We start from the raw sequence: 18,011 nt of genomic DNA, 5'->3' as shown, positions 1-18,011 counted from the left end.
ATGCTCAGGGAGCTGTCACCTCAGCCTCCCACGGTCAAACGCGCGTAATCAAGTGCCTTAGTGCGGTCAGTACATATTTGCCACTCTCCCTTTTTTTTTAATTGTGACATAATGGATTCATACAGAAAAGTGTAAAACATAAATGTTCTGTCTAGCAATTGTAAATTAACACTCTCATACATAGTTACTCCGTTTTTGTTTTAAATCAAGGTGTATTTGACACATTAGTTTCAGGTGTAAAACAATGGTATTTGTACATATTGAGAAATGATCACCACAGTACATCTAGTTAATTTCCATCACCAGACATAGTTCTTTTTTTTCTCGTGGTGGGAACCTTTAAGACCTACTCTCAGCCAACTTTCAAATATACAACACCCTATTTATTAATATAGTTATCACACTGTACATGCCATCCCAGGTCAGCATAATGTTTGTGAGGTTCACCCACGCTGCTGCCTGCTTCCGGGCTTCATTCCTCTTTACGGCCGAATAATGTTCCACCGTGCGTGTAGACCACCTTTCGAACTGCTGTGAGCATTTGTGTACAAACTTTTACGTGGATGTGTGTTTCTGCTCCTCCTCAGTGTCTCCCGGGAGTGGAATTGCTGGGTCGTGGGTGGCTCTGTGGTTAGCCTTTTGAGGAACTGCCACACTGCTGTCACGTGGTCACACCGTTTGCGTTCTACCAGCAGCAGACGAGGGGCCCAGTTACTGTTTCTTATTGTTTTCTTCCCCTTTTGGGGAGCTTTCTGTTGAATCATCCCGAAAAGCCCACGGCTCATAAGTGTCCAGCTGGATGCATTGTCACAGATTGGGCACATCCATGTGACCAGCTCCCACATGCCCTTTCCTGGCCCCACACCTCTGACCTTTGCAGGGAACCAGTGGCCTGATTCTGACTCCATAGGCGCGTGGTGCCCGGGTTTGGACTTTCCGTGTGAAATCCTGCAGTGGTGTTCGCTTTCACTCACCATGGGGTTTTTGAGTCTTCCAAGTTGTGTCTATCAGTACCTGGTCCTTTTCCATGGTGGAGTCGTATTCCACGTCATGGCCGGACTGCAGCATTTCCGTGGCCACTCCCGTTGTCGGACCCTGGGCTGTTCCCATTCAAGGTACCCTGAACAGCCTGGAGGGTATCCTTTCATCCACATCTGCCCGGCACAGTGATCAGCCCCAGGCGTGATGCTGGGTAGGGATTCTCTTGGGCTCCCCTTCCTTCTTGACATACTTGTGTCACTCCTCATGTTCTCCTAGAACCCTTCCTGGGTGACGACTGGCAGCCATCATCACAGCCCCGGCTGCCGGTTTTAGCTCTTTAACTCTTGTTCTGGGGACTTCAGAACGTTCCCTTCCGAGGCTGTGAACGAGATGTCCGTGTGGTCAGTGCGGACGTGGAGGGGCTGCCCAGGCTGCTGGCCCCCCTGAGAGGGTGTTCCGTTGGGCTCCGCAGGGCTCACAGGGCCAGTGTCGCCCCCTAGGGGGCATTCTGCACACTTGCCTGGAGTTTGGATTGTCTGCAGTTGGGGTGGCTCCTAGCATTGAGCAGGCAGGAACTTGGGTGCAGACTGGATTCATTTGCCTCCTGGTTGGTGTGCCGTGTTAGAGAGGGCAGATGAGGCCTGTGGCGAGTCCCACATGGCGCTGTGGAGACGAGCCCTCTTCTCCCAAGACGTCTCCATCCTCTTGTCTCTCTGCACTGCTCTTTCCTTTGTGGTGCCCCTGCCTGGCAGTACTTGTGCCCAGTTGCCCCTCCTCTGAGCAGCTTTCTGTGCCGAGGCACAGTGTCACCCCCTGCCCCATAGATGGGGCTTGTCTGAGCCCACAGTGGCCACCCCAGCTGTGACCACCAGTCCATGACCTTTCACCTCCTCTCCCCTCCACTGACAGGCTGCTTCTGTCCCATCTGAGTGGCCAGTCCCCCATTCTCAGCCCAGCCCTGTGGATCTCTGATCAGCCTGAGCCTGTGTCCCCACGTGCCCTCCCCCAACCCTGCTCAGTCTTGGGTCAGGTGCCCACAGTATTCAGCATGAGCTGTGGCCATTGAGAATGGCCGTCTTCAGTCATTAGTCAGTGTTTACACAAAGTGAAGACAACTGAGCCCTGGCACTCACCCCCTACTGGCAAGGCAGGCAGTAGATAAGATAAATCACGTTTACATTTCAGGCAGATCAGATAGTGATCAGTGCTTTGAAGGAAAGCAAAGAGAAGTGGGTGGAAGTACTGGGGGCCAGGGTAGTGATTGCAGGCATGGACAGAATTGGGTTAGACCTCACTGGCCTGGTAAGGGTAGAGAAAAGAGGCTAAGAGCAAAAACATACCAGACAGGGAGCAGCATGTGCAAAGGTCCTGAGGCGAGCGTGTGCCTGGGAGGGAGAGAGGCTGGGAGATGACTGCGGAGAGGGCTAGGGCAGGTGGGGCAGGGCCTGCTGGGCTGCGCTGGGGACTTGGGCTTCTACTAAGTGAGGCAGGAGCCACAGGAGGGCCTGAGCAGAGGAGGAACGCAAGCTGACTTGGGCTCTGATACAGTCCCTTTGGCTGCCGTGTGGGGATCAGATTATAGGAAACCGGGCAGAATCAGGGGCAGAGGGAACAGAACAGTAGGGCCACACTGGAAGGCCAAGGGCTGCACAGGCTTGCTGTGGAGCCATGCAGGACAGGCAGATCCCCGAGATGTGACTACCCCATCAAGCAGACCCTTGCACGGCCCGCACAGGCTTCTCAGGAAGCAGGCCAGAGCTGCATCTCCAACGCTTTTTTTTTAAGGCTCCTTGAAGACTGTTGAGGGTTGTTTTTTGTAGTCAAGTTTTTATTTTGGAGTAATTTTAGGTTTATAGAAACGTTGCAAAGAAAGTACAGAGTTTTCTTAGACCCTGCACCCAGTTTTCCCTAATGTAACATCTTACTGTTACCTGTGTGTTTGTCACAGCCAAGAAACTGACACGGTACCTTACTGTCAACCAACTCCAGAATTTATTCACATTCCTTTAGTTCTTCCCCATGTCATTTTTCTGTTCCAGGATCCCACCTTACAGGTAATCATGTCTCCTTAGGCTTCTCTTGGCTGTGACAGTTTCTCAGACTTTCCTTACTTTGGGTGGCCTTGTTGGGATTTGAGGAGTGCTGGTTGGGCCTGTTGGAGAATGTGCCTCACTCGGGGCTTGTCTGATGTTTTTCTCTTGATTAGACAAGGGCTGGGGGGTTTTGGCAGAAAGGCCATGGAGGTAAAGTGCTCTTCCCATCATATATCAAAGGCACATATTATCAGTTGGTTTACTATTTGATTTACTGCTGTTGATGGTTGACCTTGACCACCTGCTGAGGACACACTACTTTTGATTGTACACTGCAGGCAGTAAAAATGCTAAGCAGGTGCCTAATGGATGTGTTTTTATATGCAGCAACCCACTGAGCCTATGAGGTGGGCACTACTTTTAGCCTCATTTTACAGAGGAGGAAACTGAGGCATGGGGAGGTTGTAGTGTGACTCACCTACGGTCACACATCAATTAAGTGACAGAGATGGGATCTGAACCCTTAACCATCATTCATTTAGTATAAGGTACATACGTACAATGACTACACTTCAGTACATTATAAAACTTTCCTATAATGGAAATTTAAAACAAGTGAGGGAGGTAACCAACTATTTTAAATAACATTCTGGTCTTCAGGGATCATCCCTTGTGATAAAAACTAAAGTCTGTGTTGAACAATGTTCTTGATAGTTAAAAAAACCTGCAGCCAACTTTTTGTCAGTTCTGTTGAAAACATCCCTGACTTTACTTTGACATGTGGTTTAGAAAGAGCTTATGTAGGAAAAAAACCATCATCTTTATATTTATAATTTTCTGCTTACATTAAGTTTATTTTCTTTTTTTTTTTGAGGTAAAATTCATATAACATAAAATTAGCCATTTTAAAGTGTACAGTTCAGTGGCTTTTAGTATGTTAACAATTTCATGCCCCATCACATCTGTCTACCTACCCATCTATCTAGACCACTTTCATTGTCCAAAAAGAAACTCTCCACCCATCAAGCAGTTACTCTTCATTTTCCTCCCCCTGACCCCTCCCAACCACAAATTTGCTTTCTGTCTCTATAGATTTACCTTTTCTGGACATTTCATATAAATGGAATCATACAATATGTGATGTTTTGCATCTCTGTATTATTATCTTTAATCTTTTGGCTTCTTTGTGAGCACTTTTTTATGCTCTCTCTTTTCTGAGGATTCATTTAGTTACAAGTTGACAGTAAACTATGTAAGTCAGCTTATTTGGAAAAGTATCATCAAAGGGACATAACAGTCCCTGCTTTGTGAAATCTTCTGCCCTTCTCTGAGACATCGGGATTCCCTGACTGTCCTTCACCTTCTGCCCAGTGTTAATCCATGTATTGACTACCTATTCAGCTGAGTTTGTTTTATCTCTGAGGTTAGGGAATAAGTAGAAATGTGGTACCAATGGAATAGAACAGAGAGCCCAGAACAAGAGCCAGGCATGTAGGGATGAAATGGCTGCTGGTTAGTCAGTGGGGTAAAAAAGATACTCTTAATTAATGGAGCTGGTACCAAAGAAATAATAGTCATCCATATGTAAAGAGATGAAATCAGATCCATCAGATCCCTACCTCACACCATATATTCCAAAATAGTTTAAGGGTTCAAAGCCAGATACTAACTTGGAAACCCTGTTTAGAATTTGGGGTCAGGACAAATTCTGAAACAAGAGTTATCAGAGTTAGTTAGTTCCAGAAGACAGCCACATTCTGATGAGAAAGTGGGCAGTAATTAGAAAGGCTTGTACTGAATCCAGGAAGAAAAGGGTTTCTGCTGAGGAAGGGTGAAGGGAGGGAAGGTTGTCTCCATGCCGGCAGATGCTTGGTTTTCCGGAGTTTTCATGGACATTAGAAATGAGGCAGTCGGGTGTCTTGGAAGGTGGTCCAGGCTTTTGTGCCCATGAGATGCGGGTTCAAATCCCAGTGCTTATTTTTTCCACGGAGTAGCTTTTTAGTTTGTGTGTATTTGACTGCAAATGACAGTTTACCTGACTAGTGATGACTTAAATAATACTCATTTTTTTCAACAACTCTTTTTTAACAAATGTGTTTTAAATTTACTTTTTGGAGTAGTTAATACAGTCACACAGCTGAAAAAAAAGAAAATTATTTTGAAAAATGCACAGTGATTATTCTTTGGTCCTGTCTGCCAGGTCTCTCTCATAGTTAATCAATATGTTTAGTGCCATATAGGTACTTCTTGAAGTTCTTCAGACCTAAAAGACATTTAGGGTATGTATTCTTATATCTTCTTCACCTTCTTTTAAGCAGATGGTGACGTTTTGTACACACTGTTCTGCATTTTTCTTTTCCACAGAGTGATAATCCTAGAGATCTTTCCCTGTCAATATTTAGAGAACATCTTTGTTCTTTTTTTTATTTTTATTTTTTAAGTTTTTTTACATGCAGTTCACGTACCATAAAACTCATCCACCTCAAGTGTACAGTTTGGTATTTTTAGTGTATTCACAGAGCTGTGCAGCCATCACCACTGCCTAGTTCCAGAACATTTTCATCCACCAAAAAGAAACTCTGTGCCCATAAATAGCTACTTCAGAGCCCTCCCTCCCGCCAGCCCCTGGCAACTACTAGTCTACTTTCTGTCTCTCCTGAATTTATCTGTTCTAGACACTTTGTACAAATAGAATCATACGCTATATGGCCTTTTGTGTCTGGCTTCTTCCACGCAGCACGATGTTTTCAGGGTTCGTCTGTGGGGGGGCAGGGTACGTTTGTACTTCCTTTTTATGGCTGGCTAATATCCCACTGTACTGAGGTACCACATTTCATTTATCCGTCATCCATCAATGGACATCTGAGTGTTGTGAATAATGCTGCTGTGGACATTCGTGTACACGTTTTTGTGTGAACATACATTTTCATTTCTCTTGGGTAGATATGTAGGAGTGAAATTGCTGGATCATATGGGAATTCTCTTTTAACTGTTTGAGGAACTGCCACTGTTTTTCCATGGTGGCCGCACTATTTTCCATTCCAACCCACAGTGCATGAGGGTTCTGATTCCTCCATATCCTTGCCAACACTTGTTATTGTCTGTTTGTTTATTATAGCCATCCTAGTGGGTGTGAGATAGAATCTTATAGTGGTGATTTGCACTTCCTTGATGGCTAATGACACTTGAGCATCTCTTCATGGACCTATGGGCCATTTGTACATGTCGTCCATTTTTACAACTACATAATCTTCCCGTTTAGATGGACCAGTTTATTTCACCTGTTTTCTACTGATGGCCCGTGGCTTGTTCCAAGTATCTGGCTCTTATAAGCTTGCCAATAAACCTCCTGAATATATCATTTGGCACGTATCTTTTGCTTGTACTTGTAAGGTACATTCCCCTGAGTGAAATCGCTGGGTAAGGGGTAAATGGATTCTAATCTTGATAGATATTGCCCCATGCAGGTGGGTGGGCCTCCTTGTTTGCTGTTGTCTTATTTGTGAACTGAATTCCTCCACTTGCTGAAGTTTCGTAGTAACCCCCAAACCAGTACTCCCAGCACTGTCTCAGTCATTTGCAGGCAGAATGGCAAAAAATTTGAGTCTCCCTATGTGCCCATTTCTAGCCGAGATCAAAAAAGCAAATCCTCAGCATTCCTGTTTGAGCTCTCGTACAGTGAACGGGTGCCCTTTTTGTGTCTGTTGAGTGCCATGTTTTTCACATTTTTGTGCATTTTGTTTGTGATTTTACTGTTTAAAATGCCCCTCCCCTACGCCCAAGCATAGTCCACTGTGCTGTCTGCTTGTACCTGTCAGTGAGCGCTGTCCACTCAGTGTTCCTAAGCACCAGAAGGCTGGGATGTGCCTTATGGAGAAAATATATGTGTCTTAGACAGCTTCCTTCACGGGTGTGGTATCGTGCTGTTTGTCATGAGTTCAATGGGACCGAATCAGCAATATGTATCAATCAGTTGTCTTTAACTAGAAACACACAGAAAAGAAGGTTACGTATTGATGGGTTGATGAAAATGTTGTGACCAGGAGCAAAGGTTCAGTGTTTCCTAATTCAGTGTCACTGGTAACTTTACAGAGCATAACTACCGTGAATAACTAGCTGTGCCTTACTGGGATGTAATTTATGTACAGCAAAATGCACAATCTTGAGTGCACAGCTTGATGAATTTGACAAATATTACCTGTGTGACCATTACCCAGATCTATGTGCAGGATGTTTCTATCATCTCAGAAGATCTCCTCACGACCCTTCTTAGTCAGTATGACCTTCCCTCCCTCTGCCCTTCCTCCCACTCCCTTGAGGCAACTGCACCTCTAATTTTTTTCCATCAGTTTCATCTGTTCTAGAAATTCACATAAAAGGGGATCACACAGTGGGTAGTCTTTTGTGTCTGGCTTCCTTTGCTCCACATGAAGCATTTGAGATTCATTCATGCTGCTGCATGTATCAGTAGTTTATTCCCTTTTACTGTTGAGCTGTAGTTCATCATGTGGGTGTAACATTTGTTTCATTCATTTACCAGTCAGTGTATATCTGCACTCTTTCCAGTTAGGGGCTTTTATGAATAAGGCTGCTATGAAAATTCTTGTACAGATGTTTTTGTAGACACACTTCACTTCTGTTAATAAATACCTTAGAGTGCACTTGCTGGGTCATAGAGAAGATGCGTGTTTAACTCTGGTTAATCCAGGCTTTTAATTCTCTTCTGGAACAAGATGTGTAGTAGAATGCCATTTCAGGGGTGTTTGGCAGCTCAATATTCCCAGGCTACTGGATCTGTGTCTCTCTGATTCTCTAGCTCTTTGGCCCTCAGGACTACAAAGTAGCTGCTGCAGCACCAGCCATTGTCATCAGTTTTTCAAGCAGGAAGAAGGATCCGGGGCAAATAATCTCCCCAATGTAAGGCTCTTACCCAAATATAAAAATATTTCCCATGTCCACACTTAGCTGCAACAGAGCCTGAGAAAGGAAGTTTCTGACAAAGGGGGATGGACCTCTGCTCATCATGATTCATACTCTTGAGTGAGTACAGAGTTGAATGAAACCAAATCCAAGTTCAGTTGACAGGAAGCTAGGCTGGGAATGACAGACCCTGGTTAACTTCTGCAGCCCACCTGAGCCCCAGGGAGGATGCTGTGTGGCCACCTTGTCAGGGACCTGGACACTTGCTAGGAATTGGTGACCCATGTTCCATATGAGAGTAAGAGCCCCAGAAGGAAAATTAGAGAGACAGAAGCTTCTAGAGTAGTGATTCTCAGAATGTGGTGTCCAGACTAGCAGTACTGGTATCACCTGAGAACTTGGTAGAAATGCAGATTCTCAGGCCCCACTCCAGACCATCGGGCTCTGAGGGGATTCTGGTGCGTGTTCAAGTTTAGGATCCAGCGTGTGGGGGTTGCTGTCCTTGCTCTTGTTTCCCCTTTGCTTCTCTTAGCTCCCCTTTTTCATTTTTTTTATCAATTATATCTTTTTATTTATTTATTTATTATTTTGGTATCATTAATCTACAGTTACATGAAGGACATTATGTTTACTAGGCTCCCCCCTTCACCAAGTCGCCCCCACATACTCCTTCACAGTCACTGTCCATCAGCGTAGTAAGATGTTGTAGAATCACTATTTGTCTTCTCTGTGTTGCACAGCCCTCTCCGTGCCCCCCACGCACTATACATGTTAATCATAAGGCCCCCTTTCTTTGTCCCCGCCCTTATCCCTTCCTTCCCACCATCCTCCCCAGTCCCTTTCCCTTTGGTAACTGTTAGTCCATTCTTGGGTTCTGTGATTCTGCTGCTGTTTTGTTCCTTCAGTTTTCTTTTGTTCTTATACTCCACATATGAGTGAAATCATTTGGTACTTGTCTTTCTCCGCCTGGCTTATTTCACTGAGCATAATACCCCCTAGCTCCATCCATGTTGTTGCAAATGGTAGGATTTGTTTTCTTCTTATGGCTGAATAATATTCCATTGTGTATATGTACCACATCTTCTTTATCCATTCAGCTACTGATGGACACTTAGGTTGCTTCCATTTCTTGGCTATTGTAAATAGTGCTGCGATAAACATAGGGGTGCATCTGTCTTTTTCAAACGGGAGTGCTGCATTCTTAGGGTAAATTCCTAGAAGTGGAATTCCTGGGTCAAATGGTATTTCTATTTTGAGCGTTTTGAGGAACCTCCATACTGCTTTCCACAATAGTTGAGCTAATTTACATTCCCACCAGCAGTGTAGGAGGGTCCCCCTTTCTCCACAACCTCGCCAACATTTGTTGTTGTCTGTCGTTTGGTTGGTGGCCATCCTTACTGGTGTGAGGTGATATCTCATTGTGGTTTTAATTTGCATTTCTCTGATGACAAGCGATGTGGAGCATCTTTTCATGTGTCTGTTGGCCATCTCAATTTCTTCTTTGGGGAAGTGTCTGTTCAGCTCTTCTGCCCATTTTTTAATTGGATTATTTGCTTTTTGTTTGTTAAGGTGCATGAGCTCTTTATATATTTTGGATGTCAACCCTTTATCGGATCTGTCATTTGTGAATATATTCTCCCATACTGTAGGGTACCTTTTTGTTCTATTGATGGTGTCCTTTGCTGTACAGAAGCTTTTCAGCTTGATATAGTCCCACTTGTTCATTTTTGCTTTTGTTTCTCTTGCCCGGGGTTAGCTCCCCTTTTTCCTGACCTCAAAGCTTTCTCTCTTGCCTGATGCCGTGGGAGGCCCTGTGTCCAGTCAACGTAATCACTCCTGCTGTTCCCATCCCCCGACCCCATTGCCTGTCACTCCTTCCCAGAGTTTCCCTTGTTTATAAGGCAGTGTTAAGAAAAAAATCCCAAACCTTTTGAGATACCTGATTTTCTTGGCAAGGCTGCAGCTTTATAGCCGCATTTAGAACAGCATTGCCTGGAGAAAAGGGAGGGAAATGCAGGAAACATTTCTAATGTGTAACAACCTGTATAAACTAGGCTTTTAGGAGCTAGACACCACTCACTTTATGAGCAGTCTGAGTTTTATAGGGCATGCTTTTATGTTGTAAAACTAACTAATTCAGTGATTTTAGAATTCTAAAGGTCACCGAAAATAAAGATGGTGTAGATTTTAATTGCTCTTTCTCTGTCTTCCCCAAAGAAATGGGAGTGGGCGAGGAATCAACATATTTTTCTGTTTTCTTCTTCTGGCTTTGAAATAGACACAGCATGCCAGTGGCTACATATCCAGGGCTGGGCTAGCTGCTGCTGGGCCTTTCCATGGAATTGAAAGAGGTCTTTTCTGTGAGAGCACAGTCCCAGAGTCTCCTTTATGTTATTAGAAGAAAGTTCTCTCTGCAGGTGAATGTTGCCCTTCTCTGGGTTTTATACTGCTCTCTCTGTGAGCAGGGCCTTGGCTGGATTTAAGGCCATACTTGTCTCCATGACTGGATTCCTTTGTGCAGTGAACAACCTGTGCAACTGTACATGGTGGCTTGTGTGTATATATTACATACCCGCTATGGATTGCATGCATATATCTTCTAAATTTACATGCTGTATTCATTTTCTGTGACTGCTCTAAAAAATACCACAAACATGGTGGGTTAAAATAACAGAAATTTATTCTCTCACAGTTCTGGAAACCAAAAGTCTAAAATCAAGGTGATGATGAAGACAGTGATGAAGCAGGAAGTGGTGGCAGCTTGGCAGGGTGGCCAGTGAGGTCGGGGGTTGGCGTGGAGGGGCAGAGGCCAAAGGGAGTCTGGCCAGTAGGAGGCTGGCTTTGTATGGTCCTTTGTGTGTGGTTTGATTATGTTTGTACTGGTGGACTTGAGCCATTTTGTACATTGCTGTATGTTGGGGTCCAGCAGGACCAGAGCAGGTGCTGAGTGACCCTTGCCAATGGGTAAATAAATGGATGCAGCAGCAATGCTTAACATTTGTAACAGGTAGTAGAACATGAGCAACAATCAGATACCTGCCATGGTTTGGAAGGAGGGTTCTGCTGGCCCCCTGCTGGACCAGGTATTCCCCTCATTTGCTGGGCTATAGGGTGTTTCAGAAGGTCTTGTGTGGGCAGGTTGGGTACGGGGGGCTTGTGACAGCATTTATTTACCAATCAGTAAGGAAGTGTTTGAGTATTTTGACAATGGGTGCAGCTAGTTGTGAGCAGGCTGAATGTTAGCCTGGGCTGGATGGATGGATAGGTAAAGGTGAAATGGTAAGGGTACTGGGCAGGAATATTGGTCAGGTGGAGGAGGAAGAATGGAGAGATTTGGGAGGTGGAATGAATAAGACTTGGGTGACTCAGAGTGTAAAGGTCAAGGTTGGTCAGTCGCTAGAGAGGGCTGTATCAGTTAGCTGCTACTACATAACAAACAACCTCCAAATGTCGATTCTGTTCTGGTTACTATTGATAAATTTAACAAATTATCCCAAAATGTAACAGCTTAAAGAAACAGATACATTATACTCACGGGTTTTAGGCATCAAGAATTTGACATGAAATTTGACACAGTGGTCTCTGTGCTACAATGTCTGGGGTCTTGGCTGGGAAGACTGACAGGCTGGGGGCTGAAGGCTCATTCACACACATGCTTGGCACCTGGGCTGGAATAACTTGAAGATAAGACTGTCAGCCTAACCCACGCATGGTTTCTCCACAGGCTAGATTGGGCTTCCCCATAGCATGGCAGCCTCAGAGTAGTCAGATTTGTGTTAAGGTGGATTAGGGCTCCCAAGGTCAATGTCCTGGTAGACAAGGTGGAAACTGAATGTCTTTTATAACCCGGACTCCAAAGTCCCATAGTGGCACTTCTGTTGCACTAGTTAAGTAGTCACAAACTCTCCAATTCAAGGGGAGTAGCAAGATCCCACTGTGGAAGATCATGGGGGATAAGAGACTTCACAGCCATCTTTGGATATCACGATATGCCACAGTGGCTTAAAACAAAACCATGATCCTAGTGGTTGGAATTTAGACTGGCCACAGCTGGGTACTTCTGGTCCTGCCTGGGCATCTGTGGTCAGGTGTAGGTCAGCTAGGTGGTTCTGCTTGTAGGCCTCGGCTGGCTGTGAGCTGGGCTAGTGAAGATGATGGGCACCATCTTGTCTCTTGTCCTCCAACAGGTTAGCCTGGGCTTCTTCCCATGGCAGCTGGGACAAGAGTGCAAGTGTGCCAGGTCTCTGAGGCATAGCCTGAGAAACACCCACACCATCACTTCTGCCACATTCTGTTAGCCAAAGCAAGTCAAAGGGTGAGCCCCAAGTTCAAGGTGTGGGGTAATTAACCCCATGTCTTGATAGGAGGAGTTGCAAAGAGTATGAGACTAGTGAGGAAAACCTACTTTTGCAGTCAACCATGGTGATCTTCTTTAAAGATCCCCTTTGCACCAGCCCTCTCCCATTTTCGATGGGTTGCAAAGATATGCAGAAGAGCAAGCTCATTTGTGGTAGTGTTTGGCTGCAAATAGTGGGAAATATAATAATGGTTTAAGCTGTAAGGATTAAGAAGTCTGGAAGCAGAGAGCCCAGGAGGAGTTATGAAGAATCCAGTCTTTTTCTGTCCTTCCAACAGCTTCTCTCTGCAGGTGGGCTTATCTAGGTTTTTTGCCTCATGGTTGCAGAAGGGCTGCCACAGCACCAGTCACCTCAACTGTATTCAAAGCTGGAAGCAGGGAATGGAAGGCTTTTTCCTTAGAGGAGCTCTGTCTTTATATTCCATAAGAAAAACTTTCCCACAGTTTCCCACAGTCTTCCCTGAAAGTCTCATTGAGCAGAACCCAAGTCCATGTCCTTTGGCTTTTACCATTTGCAGAACTATGGCTATACTGGCTGCAAGGAGGCCTGGGAAAGTGAATGTCTGATAAAGGGGATAGGAGGCTTAGTCTAACTATTTTAAAGCTATTTTGACCACAACCTACAGTAGGAAATAAGTACACATACAAATACACATAATGAAACCAGTTTCACAAGCTGACACTTAACCACGTGTGATGACACTCACCACTTACGATGCCTTTTAATATTTCCTATTCTGTTCCATTCTGGTTTACTCTATGCTATTACATCTTCTAAACATTCCTGGTCACAACCTGCTCATCTGATTTCACAACCCTCAAAGGCGTGACCCATGGTTTGAGAAGGACTGACTCAGAACAGTCTTTGTTTCTGTCTTGGAACTGAGGAGTGTTACCCTGAGCAGCATCGGGCTCTGGTGGGCACGGCGAGAGGAGGCTGGGGACACGGCATTTGGGAAAGCACCTGGCCGCATCGTCTCCTCTTCCTATCGTTTCCTGTCAGCAAATGATACACTTCTGTAGACTTTTCATTTTTATCACTTGAAAATAACCCGAGGATTACTAAAACTCATACTGGGAAATTAAAATTAGCCTGTTTCCGAAGCTTAGTGGAGACTTTTAATTCCGAATCATGCCAGGCAGCCTGGCTTCCGCACAACTCCTGATGACAATGCAAAACTCTGGGTGCATGACAAGTGCAGGAGGAATTCACACGGTCTCCTGGAAGGACAGTGTGTCATTGTTGCATCACGGCCGTTCCTTTGAGCTGGTTGTCGGTTTCAGGCCCGGCTTTTCCTGCTTTCTATAGCATGGTGGTAAAGAACGAGGTCCTCTGAATCACCGGGTCTGGGTTAGAACTGTGGCCCCACAGCATGATTAGGGGCAAGTGTTCCGACCCCTCTGACTCTGTTTCCTGAGCTCTGAAATGTGAGTCAGCATTCTTCCTGCCTCACCGGGGACTGGGAGGAACCCGTGGGCAAGGCATTAATTAGCACAAGGCCTGAATTGCCGAAGGAAGCGCTGGGCAGTGTGGGCTCTTCAAAGTGCATGCGTCAGTTTCAGCTGGTTGATGTGCAGTAACAAAGGAGCCCAGGTCTCAGTGGCTTACAATAACAAAGGCTTGTTTCTCGCTCACGCGTGCGCCCTTTGTGGGCCGTCTGTGGCTCTCTGTACACGTGTTCCCTCTGTTCCAGTCTTCAGGCAGAACCATGCGATGGCTCTTAAAACTTCCGCCCTGATGGAGCACAGTATGTCCACTCCCATGTGGACAATTTTGGTTTGGCATCTTTGTGCACAAATTGTGTACCCCTGGTTACTTTTTCAAAAACTTTTGAGTATGCATGTGTTGAGGAGAAGGGTGTCCAGTGGTATCTCTGGTTAAGAACCATGGTCAAGCTCTCCCACACCCCGGACACATAGTGGGCGCTTAATGAATGCCCTTTGCACTGGGCTGCTCTTGGAACAAATGAATGGATTTGTTTAACTTCCTCTGCAAATGTATTCATTACTCTACAAGTATTTAGTGAGCTCCTACTATGTGCCGTGCACTGCGCAGTCACTCGGCATCCCACAGGGAACAAAACAGACAAAAATCCCTGCCCTTGGTGGGGGAGACAGATAATAAACAATCAGACAGACATATGATATTCAGTATTCAAATATCTTTAAGTAAAAGTTTTTCATGATGGAAAATTCCAAATGTGCACAAAGTAGAGAGGCTAGTAAAACATGGACCTCTTCCCCATCAACCAACTCCACCAATTTTCAGTTTCTTCCATTCTTACAGACCAGCTCTGCCACACTGGAAATGTTCTCTGCACTGTCCCGTAGGTAGCCATCAGCCACAGGTGGCTACCGAGCATTTGAAATGTGGCCAGCATGACTGAGAACTAAGTGTGTAATGTGACTGCATTTTTTTATGTAAATATTTTTTATTTAAAACTTTGATATTCATAACTGTCCTTTTTTTTCTTTTATGGTGGTAAAATACATGTTAACATAAAAATGTACCCTCTTAAGGGTACAGATCAGCGGCCTTAAGTATATTCACCCTGCTGTGCAGCCACCACCACCATCCATTCCCCAGAGTGCTTTGTCTTGCAGAACTGAAGCTGCCCCCATTAAACACTAATCGTCCCTTCCCCCAGCCCCCAGCCCCCAGCCCCCGGCAGCCTCCATTCTGCTTTCTGTCTCTATGTCCATCAGAAGTGGAAGCCTGAAGGATTTGGCTGTTTGCACCTGGTTCATTTCACTTTGCGTACTGTCCCCAAGGGTTGTCCACGTTGTAGCCTGTGTCAGAGTTCCCTTCCTAAATAATCATCCACTGTTAAGTATACACCCCATTTTGCTTATCCATTGATGCGTTGGTGGACCCCTGGGTTGCTTTCACCTTTTTGCTGTTGTGAATAATGCTGCAGCAATCGTGGGTGTGCACATCTCTCTTTGAGTCTCTGCTTTCAGTTCTTTTGTGGATATACCCAGAAGTGGAGTTGCTGGATCGTACGGTACTTCTATTTTTAAATTTTTTGAGGAACCGCCAAACTGTTCTCCACAGCAGCTGCACCATTTTACGTTCTCCCCAACAGTGCGCAAAGGTTCCGGTTTCACTGCATTCTTGGCAATATTTGGTGTTTTCTGGGTTTTTGGTAGTAGCCACCCGAATGCATGTGAGGTGGTGTCTGTGGCTCAGTTGCATTTTCTCTCATGATCAGTGATGTTGAGCATCTTTTTTACGTGCTTATGGCCGCTTGTAAGTTTCCTTCGGAGAAATAACTATTCAATTCCTTTGCCCTAATTTCATTTAGTTAGCTTGAAATTAAATCTACCTATCCACACGTAGCTAATGGCTACTCTTTTGGACAGTGCAGGTTTCTACACCCCCTGAACACCCACAGCTGAATTATTTTGCGTTAAGGCACAGGCGTTTTATTGTTTCCTCCTGATACATTTCAGGATGTATTTCTAAAAGGTAAGGACGCTAAAGAGAAATGAGACCACAATGCCCTTGTTATACCTAGAATCTCAATCACAATTTCTTAGTCTTGTCAGATATCCAGACAGTGCTCAGATTCTTGCTGTCAACAGTTGGTGGGCTTATTAAGGCCCCCTCTGGCTGCTGGCTTGAGAGCCCTGGGTTTCAGGTCGACCCTGCACGGGCGGCTGGCCGAGCACATTTCACCGGGTTTGTGAGGCCTGGAGTCCCCCGTGGCTGCTCTATTTAGCCTTGTTTCTCTCACTTGAAAAGTGAGGGGCACTAACAGGTGTTGGAGCATGTGTGTAACCCGTGGTCGACGCAGACAATATATAAACCTTTCTGAATGTGCTCAGGATGACCTTTGGCAAATGGCACCAGGTGGGAAAGCTGGGGCCTGGGGACTTTGTCCAACCTGATGGGGCCGTGGCCAGAAAGCTCCAGGAGTTGCCACACTAGGTAATATTCACGATGGCTGCTAAAATTATTACAACAGTGTGTTCTGCCTACAAAATACTTCACCACGTGTGAGGATTAAAGGTGTTGCTATATAACAGCCCTGTGGGGCCCCATATACCAGATGGGAAAACCGAAGCATGGCGGGATCAGTGGTTTGTGGTAGGGCACACAGCTGGGAAGTGGCAGGCCTGCTGCAGAGCCCGCCCTTACGCACACCACCCTGCCTTAGTCAGGACGCACTCGATTCCTGCTGTGAACACTCAGAGGGCTGCGGGTGCGACTCATAGATGCAGGCTGCGCTGGAATCTGGGGCATTTATCAAAAATGCAGCAACTCTGGCCCCTCTCCCAATTTCTGACCTTTTAGATCCAGAATAGGTCCTGGGAATCTGTGAGACTGTGGGGACGAGACTACGGGGCAGAGGGTGGAAGCCAGAGGCCTCTGCACCTCTGACCTTCTCCCCTGACCTTCTCTTCTTAACTGGCAACTTTTAGTAAAACAGTAACAGTGATGCCTGTAATACTGACACCAGCTTGCTGTGCACAAACCACAGGCCAGGCCTTGTTCTAAGAGCCTCTCCACTACCATGAGAGAGAGAAAGAGAGAGAGAGACTACGATTATGCCCATTTTACAGAGGAGGACATTGAGGCCCAGAGAGGTGAAGTCCCTTGCCCATGGTCAACCAGCCCATGCATGAAGGAGCAGGGATTTGAACCCCTGACCAGCCCCAGGACTGTCACCTCATGCTGGACCTCTTTGCATCAGCCCAGTGGGAGACCTACTGTCATTGACATACTGTTTTCTTTTTATTATATATAAAATTATACAAAGTAAGTAGTATATAAAAATATGCCCCCAGGTATCCATTGTCCAGTTTTCATGGTGAACATTCTGTAACATTCTGCTACACCTGGTTCACCTCTCCCCGCCACCCATTACCACTTGATGGTGATTATTTTTTACAGTTTTTTTAAGGTAAAATTTTTGTGTGTTGAAATTACATGCATTTACACACACAAATCTGAGCTGTTAAATTTTAAACCTTCAGGTAACCGATGCCCCATCACCATGCAGGGCATTTCCCCCTCCCCAGACAGCTCCCCCACCCCATTCATTTCTCTAATGTTACCATTAGAATGAAAACACACTAATACGAAAAATTCTCACAGAGAAGTCTGGAGCCTTCCACTGGACGTTCGCCCATCAGAGAGGCCTGTTCTGGAAACACTCCCTCCTGGTTCCAATTCTGCTGCTCCCAGGTTCACAGAGCTTGGGCCACACCCAGAACTCGCGGCAGGGAGGCGGGGAGGACCAGCCCTAAGCCGGCCACCCTGGCAAAGCCTCAGCACTCACGAACAGGCCCCGCCAGGAGCCTCTGCTCTAGGGTCTTGTGACAGGTGCTTTCTAGACCTTTTCAGGGCTTGGGGCTCTCAAGGATGAGAGGAAGCCCCACCGTGCTCCCATTCCTCCAGTCTCTTCTAGGCCATTCTCCTTATCACTCTCTCAAATCTGAACCATTCCAGGCATTCATAAAATGATAACAAAGGCCGTTACCCCATTTCACCTTATCTTGACATTTTTGTAATATTTGCTTCAGATTTTAACGATGAGAGCACCGTCTGTGTAGTGGGTCAGAGCCTGGGCTCATGTCCCAGCCTGCTCACTTAGCTGGGGCATCTGGGGCATATTGCTGACTGTTCTGAGCTTCACTTTCCTCATCGGCAGAATGGGCTAATAAAAGCACCTGCCCAGGAGGGATTTAGAGACGGTGAAATGCGTACATACATA

The 18,011-nt window shown here is 45.7% G+C and overlaps 1 protein-coding gene across 3 annotated transcripts in view; it reads left to right on the top strand.

Moving 5' to 3' along the window:
* Window positions 1-18,011, top strand: part of BICRA (BRD4 interacting chromatin remodeling complex associated protein) — a 73,185-nt gene that overhangs the window by 29,644 nt on the left and 25,530 nt on the right. The gene's annotated exons all lie outside the window — the stretch shown is intronic.

This window comes from Manis pentadactyla, chromosome 15 (genome assembly GCF_030020395.1).
Source record: "Manis pentadactyla isolate mManPen7 chromosome 15, mManPen7.hap1, whole genome shotgun sequence".
In the NCBI taxonomy this organism is placed as follows: domain Eukaryota; kingdom Metazoa; phylum Chordata; class Mammalia; order Pholidota; family Manidae; genus Manis; species Manis pentadactyla.
The sequence above is the reverse complement of the archived record's forward strand: the minus strand, read 5'-3'. Positions and strand labels throughout refer to the sequence as shown.